This window comes from Tupaia chinensis, unplaced genomic scaffold (assembly GCF_000334495.1).
Source record: "Tupaia chinensis unplaced genomic scaffold, TupChi_1.0 Scaffold000426_1, whole genome shotgun sequence".
Lineage (NCBI taxonomy): Eukaryota > Metazoa > Chordata > Mammalia > Scandentia > Tupaiidae > Tupaia > Tupaia belangeri.
The window spans coordinates 2,080,665-2,091,604 of NW_006159931.1; the positions used below are offsets into that span (position 1 = coordinate 2,080,665).

Consider the following 10,940-nt stretch of genomic DNA (forward strand, 5'->3'; position numbering starts at 1 on the left):
AAAGCCACGTAGCAGCCCAGCGTGTTCAGAGAAGTCTCTGGACCTAAGTCTGGGATTTTCCTATGTGAGCAGCCTTACAGTGTTGTGTTCCACTGAGCCACCCTCTGGCCCCTGTGGTTTCCTTATTGTTTAAAGCTTGTCTCCCCACCACACACACACACACACGCACACACACACACACTTTTAATAATAAATAAATCAGCATGTTTCCATGACAATAAGTAACCAAAATATCATTTTTAATGTCTATGGCAATATCTGCTACATGAGTATCCCATAACCTGAGCAATCCCTACTACTGGACATTTAAATCATTTTATTTCCCATCAAAAATAGTGTTGTTATCTGGGCCAGCTGGTGGTCTGGTGCTTAAGGCGGCTGGATCTCGCATGGCTGATTTTGCAGTGTTAAGTATTGGATCTGGCGACTTGAAAACCACATTGGGTGTGTGCTTGCGTGCTCAAAATCTCAAGAGGAAAATGGAGGAAAAGGGTTTGTGGGGGCTGCTTTCTCGCTTCCCTTTCTCTTTCACTCTGTCTCTCTAGTGAGCACACCACGTACCCTATAGCAAATTAAAACAATAAATAAGTAAACGAAAATAAAAACGAAACTCCAAACAGTGCTGTGGACCAGCCGGTGAGCTGGTGGTTGGATCCCACGTGACCAACTTTGTGGTTCGAGTTCCAGACCTAGCAGCTTGATAAATGTGCCAGGCATCTGCACGTGTGAGCCCCAGATCTCCAAAGGAGAGAGAAGCAGAGGGGACGGGATTGTGGTATGACCATTCTGCATGTGTGGAGGGGTGCCTTCTCATTCTCTCTCTCTCTCTCTCTCTCTGCCTTCCACCAGGTGTCCCCTGGTAAAGCAAACAAAAAAACAGTGTTGCAATCAACAGTCTTGTTACTGAATCTTTGTATATATATATATTTAATTATTTCCATAGGAAATGACATTAATGGGAGAAAGCACATGGCGTGAACATTTATAAGAAAATATCCTTGAGTTTAAGTAAAATCTAAAATAATTAACATGGGTGGTGCCACCGACAGAGACGTCCAGAGTGCAGAGAATGGTGGCAGTGGGGGCCTCGCCGGGCAGTTCCATGAGATAGCAAATGCAGGGAATCTGGCGCGGTGTCGGCCCTCAGGAGGGGCGCTGCCCATCTCAGGTCCCTTTGTCCCTCAGCCCTACCCAGAATGAAATTTGTGTCTCCTCTGCTGGATTCTTGCTGTCAGAGTAGCTCCTCTTAAAATCCTCATGGGTCCTGGAGAGACAGAGACAGAGAGAGACAGAGAGAGAGAGAGAGAGAAGCGTGCCTGTTCTTAGGAGAAAAGGCTCCTGATGACTTTTTATGCTTGTTCATTTGCGTGTTGATCTTATGGCTAGAGTTTCCCCAGCCTAGCGTGGAGGCTTGTACAGCAGGTTACTTCGCATTTCAGTTTGGGGGGTGTCATGAAGGGTTAATGCCCACGCAGCAGGACGGAGTGAAGCTTGTGCACGGCAAGATTCCTGTCTGGTCTTGAAAGGAATGGCCTCCCCTGCCCCACAACCGCCGCCGATGGGGAGAAAGATGGATGCTACACCGAGGCAGAGTGATGCATGTAAATGGGGCTCTGCGTGGGCAGGTTGGCGGGGAGGGCATCTTCCCAACCTGCACGCACACCTGTACCCGTGTGCCAGGTGACAGCAGGCAGCTCTTCCCCTGCCCTGGTTTCCTCTCCTCCCCTTCTCCAGAGGCTTGTTCTGGAGTACGGATCTCCTAGGGGTCCTTTGCATGCCAGAATGCATTTCAGTCACCTGCCGCCTGTCCCAGGGGCACCTGCGTTCCAGGATGCAGCTCAGCCTGTGCAGTAGGAGGGTCGTCAGAGTTCAAACAGCCCCTAATCATCCAGGCAGCCCCACTTCTGCCTCAGCCCCTCCTTCCAATGGCCGATGGGTGAATTCTCATTGCAACCCCCGTGAACTAGACAGGGGAGCTCTGAGCATTCACAGAGTTTATTCTTTGGTTGAAAGGACAGACAAAAACCAGGTACCATGAGGCTAGCAGGAGCGTTTTCTCTGGATGGGAGGGTCAGGAAAGGCCCGCCTCTGAGAGGTGAGATATCGTGACTACCACCTTAAAGAGAACAGGTCAGGCACATGAAAAGCCAAAAGCCAGACAACAGAGTGTGTGGGTTCTGGGGCACTTTCTAGTAACATACTGAGTATAGAACGAGGTTTATTTATTTATTTTTAAATTTATCCTTGGGTGTGCATGCTTGTCAGAGAGAGAGAGAGAGAGAGAGAGAAAGATTGAGTATGTGCTTGCGTGCTCAAAATCTTGAGAGAGAGAGAGACAGAGAAAGAGAAAGTGAGAAGTCACCCCTCTGTGGAGGGGGGGGGTGGCCACACCATAGTCTCTTGTACTCCATTCTCCTCTTGGGATTTTAGCCATGTATGCACAAATTTCTGGCATGTTTCTCAAGCCACCTAGTCGGGGCCTCAAACTGTACAGTTGGCCATATGGGATCCAGCTGCCTCAACCTTAATCAGCCGGCCCCAATTAGGACAAGGTTTTTGGAACAGTCATATGCAAGTGGATGAGATTGTTTATGTTCGAGCTTTACAAACTGTTTTGTCCAGAAAATTACAGGAAATAGATGCTTTGGTCTGTTTAAATGCTAATAGCTCATACCTAGTGAATGCCTGCTAGGTGCTCGGCTGTCTAACAGCATATCACCGTCTGGCTTTATAATGCACCTGTGACATAGCAACTACCGACTCTGGGACAGCTGGGAGAGGTTTGCCCAAAGCCATGGTCGAAATAAGCTGGCAGGTCTGAACCCAGCTTACTTGCTTCCACAACTGGTGCCTTCCCTTTTTATTGCCAGAGAGCACTTGTGTTCATCGGACAGAGAGAGAGAGAGAAAGCACCCCTCCACGCTATGACCACCCCCCTGCCCCGACCGCCCATGGGGTATGGTCATACCATAACTCTTTCACCTCCTTTTTTCTGGCCCATCAGAATTCTGTGCTTCAAGCTTCTGGGGCTGGGATTCGAACCACAGTGGGCCATGTGAGATCTGGCCCCCTTAACTACCATGCCACCTGCTGGGCTGCTACAAAGGCATTTTTATTTTGTTCCAATGGAAGAGCCTTTGAATCTTTCATCGTTTCCTGCCTTCATTTTATTTTCCTTGGTTTCTCTGGAACTTCACCTTCGGAGGAAATAATCCAGTCGGACCACTTGATATTCAGTGGTGTTGCCAGAGACACACAGCCCTCGTATGGGGCCACTCCCCAGCCCTGCCTCCTCCCTGCGGGCCCCTCCCAGCCGCTCTCCCTCCCTCTGTCTTTTTATCCTTCCTTGTCTCCCTGAGATAACTAGCTCAGGCTTGCATGCTCCTCCCTCCTGGAGCCTCATCACACGTTAGAATAACACCCTGTCCTTTGGCCCCCTGTGATGGCATTTACGGTAATTACTGACACGCAGTGGCCAGGACACAGGAGCATAACGCAGAAAGCCTAACTGAGCGAGGAAGAACCTACTACTTCACAGCTAGAAATCTGTTCAGGGGTTTTCCTTACAACAGAGCTACCATTTCAGGAGCAAGGCCTCGGGTATTTTCAGTCAGTGATGCAGCGAAGATTACTATCAGTAACGTGGGCCTTTGGTAGTTCCCAAAGTACTTAAATTCATACTAAATCCCGTGGTCTTCCTCAAAATCTTGAAATGGACCACAACCATCATTCCTTTATAGACAAAAATAAGTAAAAAACAAACTAAGTAACAACTAGTCTCAGGTGTCCCGGCTGATAATGGATCCAGCGGAGACATAAATGCAAGGCCCTGGAAGTTAAGGCCAAGTGGCCTTCGCCAACGTTCCGTTGAGCTCTGCAGATCCGCGTATCAGGCTCTAGCTGATGGGAGTAGCCGGTTGGAAGAAACTGTTGAAGAGAAATAGGACGTAGGATAAGCAGAGGAAGCCCGGAAGCGAGGATGGACTGACTGGGTGATTCACTCATTCATCCACTCATAAATGGAATAGCATTTACAAACACCATCACCTACGGCAGTATCCTGCATGGCTGCCTCAACACTGGAGGACAATACACATGGCGGAAACCTACCAGGCTCGTTCTTCTTTTCCCTTGTTCCAGAGGGACTGCATCTCCCAACTTTCCTTGGGCCTGAATTTTAGCTAAGAGAATTGAACTGGAAACGGCTCTCCTCTCAGCTTTCCGCTTACTGCAGGTGAGCACGGAGATCTTGGAAGCTCCCAATTATTGCTTCTGCCAATTTGGGACACCAGTTGGCATAAACTTGTATTATATCAAACCCTTGAACACTTGGAGTTTATCTTTCATAGCGATTAGTGTTCCCTTATCAAGGCTTCTTAAACCAGCCCGCAGGAAAGAACTAAGACCTAATGCCTTAAGGCCTCCATCGTAGGTGATGAATTCATCTCTCTCCTTTGCATCCGAATGGTATTAGTTATATATCACACTTGGGAAAATTGAGGAAAGAGTCATTCAACATAATTTTCCATGGAGTTTAACTCTCTTGTGGAACCCCTGTTGAAAAAGCTGGTTACACTTGCACAATCCCTGTTCTCAAAGGGTTGATCCTGGTCTAGTTGTGGAAATCAGACTTTATTACCACCGTTTTACAAAGAGACTGCAGAGTGAGGGGTTCGAGGTCGCTCAGCCACGAGGTGGCGGAGCTGAACCTGTGGGTTTAGGACTCCCCCTCATGGTAGGACCATACACAGCAAAATAAGTTTAGCCTGATCTCTGATCCTCCTTCAGGCTGCCGTAGAGACTAGGGCACCTGAGACTATTCTCCTTCATATTTTTTTAAAAGAAGATTCTTTCTTTATTTTAATTTGCTATGGGATGCATGCGTGTGTGTGAGAGAGAGAGAGAGTGAGAGAGAGAGGTGAGAAATGGGGGTGGAGATGGCCACATCACAATCCCCTTCCCTCCATTCTCCTCTAGCGACTTTGGGTGCACGTGCATGTAAACTCAGCATGTTTTTCAAACCACTGGGTCTGCGCTTAAACCACGTGGCTGGCCATGTGGGGTCTGGCCGCCTTCACCATCATGTACCAGTTGTCTCTGTCCTACATTTCCAGGTCAAAAATAGCACTTCCCCAGACCAGCAGTTAGCGTAATGGCTATGTCGCTGGACTCCCACATACTCGACTGCGGTTCGCGTCCCGGGCCCAGTGGCTTAAACTCACCCCGGGTGCATGTGCGTGCGTGCCCAAGATCCCGAGAGGAGAATGGAGGAGAAGGGATTGCGGCCTGGCCATCCTCCCTGGGGGGTGATTTCTTGCTTTCTGTCTGTCTCTCTCTCTCTGTCTGGCGAGTGCACGCGCCCTATAACGAAAACCTCTCCAAAAAAAACCCCCAAAAAACAAACAAAAAAACCCCAGCACTTCCCTTCTGAAGAGGAGCACCCCTGGGGTCTCTGCCATCCCTGAGGTGCCCGCCCCACCAGAACTTTCTCACCCCGCGTCTGTTTATGGGACAGTAATAACAATATCATTTAAAAAGATGGAAATGAATCGAAAAAGTCATACGCATTCTGACTTTAGGAAGAAAGGGGACTAATTTATGAAAAATTTGGGAGGCGTGATTAGGAAAGCGAAGGATTGTTAGTTTACAGAGAGAATTAGGTTAACCAAGGACCGTCTTCCGGAAGCTTAATTAAGTCTCTCAGTCCTCGAGTGAGACGGGAAGTCATTGATTTCTGCAGTGCTGGTGGGGAAAGTGAGGAGGGGAGGTAATTTGCTTGTGGCCAGCCAGGGAGCCAGTGTCTGCCCTGGGAGTGAAATCTACGGTTTTTCTGACTCCTAGCCCTTTGTTTTACCTTTGATTCTGGAACACTCAAAGCCCGGATGAATCTGTGTAAGAGCCCCAGGGCAAGACCATCAACCGAGATACTCCATGCAACTAAGAGACCAACTAATGAAGGGTTCCCTCTTAGCACGATTTTTTGTCCTTCAAAGGAGTAACACACACAACGCACCACTCATGAGAGTCAAGGTCAAGTGGGTTTATTTTAATACAACGGTGGCACTTTTTATTAGAATTTCTGCCTGTCACCCCGTGGAATTACTACTCGTGATGCCAGGAAATATTTGGAGATCTCAAAACAATGTCTGGAAGAAATGAGAGAGACATGAACGAGAAGGTAAAGGAATGGGTAAACAGGAGAGGAGAAGGCATTCTAGAAAGAAAATAACCACCGATCACTGGATGCTTACTCTGGAAGGAGCTTCTCCAGTGTTTCTTCGTAAGAACTCCGGGAGGGAGGCATTCAGCGGCTTTGAGCAAATGTGAAAACTGAAGCTTAGAGGACCGAGGCGTTCCGCCCGAGCTACGAAGGGGCAGGACGACCATTCAGATCCTTAACCACTGCACGGTACTGCCTTCACCTGCACATCTGACCGGGAGAGCTGGGCGGAGGGCTCTTAGAACTCACATGCTTACATGCCTGCTTTCCTCTCCTGAACCGTAAGATCTATGGGGATCAAAATCAAGATTTAACATCTATGGGGGCCAGCAGGTGGCGTGGTGTTCAGGGTGCTGGACTCCTACATGACAGAGAGAGTCCAGGACCTGGAGGCTTCCTTTCTCACTTTCTTTCTCTCTCTGTCTCCCTCTGGTGAATACACATGCCCTATAGCAAATTGAAAATTAATAATAATGATAAAGTAATTCTTTTAAAAAAAAGATTTAACATATTTGTTTCCCCTGAGCCCAAAGTATTAATAGATACTGAAAAACAGTAGATAATGTTTGCTATGTGAATGAATGAAGGAATACCTACAATGAGCCTAAAGCAAGGATTAAATATCTTATTTTCTCATGTAACCTTGAAATCAGCTGCGGTCTCTGTCTCTCTCTCTTTCTTTTTTTTTTAGTAAAGACACAGATTTGGCAATAGGGTGTGTGTGTTCACCGGATAGATGGACAGAAAGTGAGAAATCACCCCCTAGGGGGGATGGCCACACCTCAGTCCCTTCTCCATTCTCCTCTTGGGATCTTGTATACACATGCACATGTATCTGGTGTGAGTTTTAACCCACCAGGCTTGGGACTCAAACTGTAATTGACTATGTGGGAGTCCAGCGATGTAACCATTATGCCATCGGCTGCTCCCCAGTCTCTTAGGTCTCAAATATAAGGGGCCAGCTCTGTGGTGCAGGGGTCCTGTATGCTCCGGTAATGCGGATCCGTATGGAAGATGGATGGCTCCTTGAGCTGCTCGTGCCTAGAGAGTGCTCGTGGCCCTGGCTGGCTGGGGAGTGGGTGGGGTGGGATGTGAATGGAGGATCACGGGTGAGACTCTACTGAGTCTCTTGAAAGAAATTACCTTTAGGCTGGGTCCACGTCCTGCTGCTTAAGGCAGCCAGATTCCACATGGTTGACTGCAGTTCGAGTCCTGGACTTGGCAGCTTGAGAGACACATTGGGAGTGTGCATGCGCCCCAAATCCTGAACGGAGGGAGAGGTGGAGGAGAACGAGTTGCCGTGCGACTATGGTCACGGGGAGTGCTACCTCCCTTTCTCTCTCAGTCTCTCTCTGGTGAGTGCACCTTCTCTCTAGCAAACAAACAAACAAAAAAGAAAATAAGAAATAAACTGAAAAGAATCCCCCCCCAAAAAAACTCACATGGGTAAAATTGGTCTGCCCTCCTCTGTCCTCCCCCCAGACAGCGTTTCCTAAGGAAGGAAATCCAGAGCTCTGAGTTGGAATACCTGGAAGTGCCTGGTCTGGGGAGAGCCTTATGCTCTCACGCCCTCCCTAGCCTCCCGACCCTGGTATCTGCCCAGCCGTTCCCCCTGTGCACCAGGAAGCAGCCCCCAGCCCCTTCCCATGATGGTCATGTGACTTTCAGGAAGTCAACTGTGGACTCTGAGACTCAGTCTCTTCCTTTGTCAAATGAATGCCTTCACTTAGATAAGGATGACCTGAGAGACAGGCAAGAACCGTGTGGAAAACGAGAGCTGCCGACGCTCAGTGTCAGACAGCAGGGAGTGGTGGTGGTATGGCGAACAGCCAGGGGCACTCTGGTAGAGGAAAAGCTCCTGCCCATCTGCCCATCTGCACCATGGTTACTATGCAGGAGTGAGTGCTCAATGCAGCCATAGTTCTGTTTTTTTTTTTTTTTTTTTTTTACAAATACAGGAATTCCGGATTTTAATATAAAATCTCCCCATTTAAAACGTTGGCACAAAATTTTTGAGAAACACAAAGCCAGCCAAAACGACACATCTGTGTGCCGAATTCAGCGCTGTGGGCCTCCAGGGCACAGCCTCTGGGCCCGATGGTGTCTAAAGCGTTTTCTACCCTTGCATAGATTTAGCCTGGAGCCCGTCCCTTCGATCTGTATGACTTTGGCTCTCTAGACTACTCCTGCTACCGTTTAAGCAGAGTGGACGAGGGCTTAAGTGTACCCGTGTTTATAAACACCCCAGAGAATTCCATATGGTATGCCGAATGTGAAGCTGGCTTAATTCGAAAAGATTAAATGTACTCCAGCAATTGCAGCGCTGTCTGTTCTGCAAATCAATGCAATTCGTCAGTGTTGGGCCAGGAGGGGATGAGCCTGGGGAAGCACAGCTGGTGTGACCAGGAAGCCCGGGGACAGCGCCTAGGAGGGAAGTCATCGTGGCACAGCGCTCGCCAACGCTCCTTGTTGCAGGGACCACACACACGCATGCACGCACGCTCCTCTCATCCTTCCCTCCTGCTGATTCGCTTTACTGCTTTGTACTTGGAACTGTATCCAAGTGAGAAAAGTTTTCGATGAAAGTCACATTCGGGGACTGTGTGCAACACGCTTACCCATCGGGTCCAGGTATCTCTACAGATTGTGGTTAGGCCAGACCCCATTCCAAGCTTCAGGTCCTCAGGTACACGCTCATGGGAGCACATCTGGACAGGTCTTAGGGGGCGGTGGCATAGATTGGGGTGATTGGTAAAGGGATTTATTTTTATGTTACTGTTTTTTGGGGAGAGGTTTTTGCTATAGGGCGCGTGCGCTCGCCAGAAAGACAGAGACAGAGAGAAAGAAAATGAGAAATCACCCCCCCCCCAGAGGGGATGGGCACGCCGCAATCCCTTCTCCTTCATTCTCCTCTCAGGATCTTGGGCATGCATGCACAAGCACCCAGGGTGATTTTCAAGCTACCAGGTCAGGGACTCAAACCGTCTCGAACCATGGTTGGCTACATGGGAGTCCAGCAACATAGCCATTACGCCAACTACTGGTCCCAATAAAGGGATTTAAAAGCAATGCTTTTTAGAATGTGATGTAAACTAAATGTGATAAAAAGTAAAATAACGAGATGGGTTTGTTTCAATGATAGATCCTTGTTTAAGTGTTTTTTTTTTTCTCTCTCTCTCTCCTTTGAAGGAAACTGTTAACAGAATTTATCTTTGTTGAGATGGATGAGGGGATTTAAACAGAGGCAAGTTCCACTACTAATTTTATAATTCTATGATTTTCTAGCCATGTTAATGATACTTGAAAAAAAAATTCTGGCAGAGATAATAGGTCCCTTTTTGCTTTTTTCAGTATATCCATCTCTATTAAACTAATACACGTTATTGAAGAGGAACTTACACGAAGCAATACATGATACAGACTGATCATTTGGAAAATACAGGAGAATGTAGCATCAAAATCATCCATAGTCTCCCGATGAGACACGATAACCATTGTTAACATGTTAATGAAGGTTCCTTCAGTCTCTTTTCTTAAATAAAACATTTATTTCAATAAAACCTGGTTATATTTTAGGTTCTGTTTTGTACTCTTTCTCTTAATAAGATATTATGAGCCTTTTCCATGTTACTCAATACTGTTTCAGCTACGCCGTTTGTAATGGTTACACTGCAGACAGACTATTTATATAGGTGCGCCATTTACAATCACGATTGTTTTGCTAGTCGTTTAAGCACTGACAATGTAGCAAGCACTGCCTGGGGGCTTTTCTGATACAGTCTCATTTCATCCTTGCCACCAGCCCTATTTTATAGACGAAGAAGCAGAGGCTCAGTGAGCTTTGCTGTACGTGGTCTAAGGGGCTGAGCTAGTGAGCAGCTAAGACAGGTGGAGTGACGTCTTTTAGTTTCTTGTGACTTATTGCCCGGGAGAAGGAGGCCCTTCGGCAGGTGTGTGAGCTCTTCAATGGGAGGGGTAGCTGAAGGCGGGGGACTGGCAGCAGCCCTGGCTCTCCTGGGGTGAGGACTGAGGCGGATCCCACGGACATTGCCCCCTGAACGATGGCTCTAAGTCACACCGGCGCCCTGAGAGTCTTACCGAGTTCCCCAGCCATGCGGCCATGCTCCGTAAGCAGAGTCAGGCAGACGCGGTGCCGGGCCTGTCGCACTAGGTGGTGTACATTTTGCTACTCGCCCTCTCCTGCTTCTGTTATTTCAAATGTCAGACGTGCCTTGCCTCGAGCCTTCTTGGCCTCTCGTTTTTAAATCCACATGCATTTAATTTATTTATTGGATTTCTATGGGACTTGAGGGGAGATTTAATTCATACACTTCGGGTTCATCTCTGCGTAACACAGTCGATGACTCCTACAGCATGGTTGGCTCTCTTACACGAGAATCCCTTCTGGTGGCTTCTTTCCAGAGGCGGGAAGCTGAGGAGGGAGGACTCTTGTTGGACAAAAAATGCAAACCCAAGGGAGTTACGGGCTTGGGAAAGGGCAGGCTCTCAGCGTTCATTAAAACGTCTTTCTGGGGGCAGCAGGTGGTATGGGGTTAGGGTGCTGGACTCCACATGGCTAACTGTGGTTCGGTCCTGGGCCTGGTAAAATATCATACCAGGTATGTGTATGTGTGCCCCAAATCCCAGGAAGATTATGGAGGTGAAGGAACTGTGGCATGGCCACACCCCCCCCATCCTGGAGTTGATTTCTCTCTTTCCC

General features: G+C 48.1%; 1 long non-coding RNA gene across 1 annotated transcript in view; it reads left to right on the plus strand.

Annotated features, from left to right (window-relative positions):
- LOC102473999 (uncharacterized) overlaps window positions 1-9,466 on the plus strand; it is a 70,083-nt gene extending 60,617 nt beyond the window's left edge. The window contains exon 3 of the long non-coding RNA XR_003550472.1: window positions 9,410-9,466. This is a non-coding gene — a long non-coding RNA (uncharacterized LOC102473999). The remainder of the gene's footprint in view (window positions 1-9,409) is intronic.
- The last annotated feature ends 1,474 nt before the right edge of the window (window positions 9,467-10,940 follow it).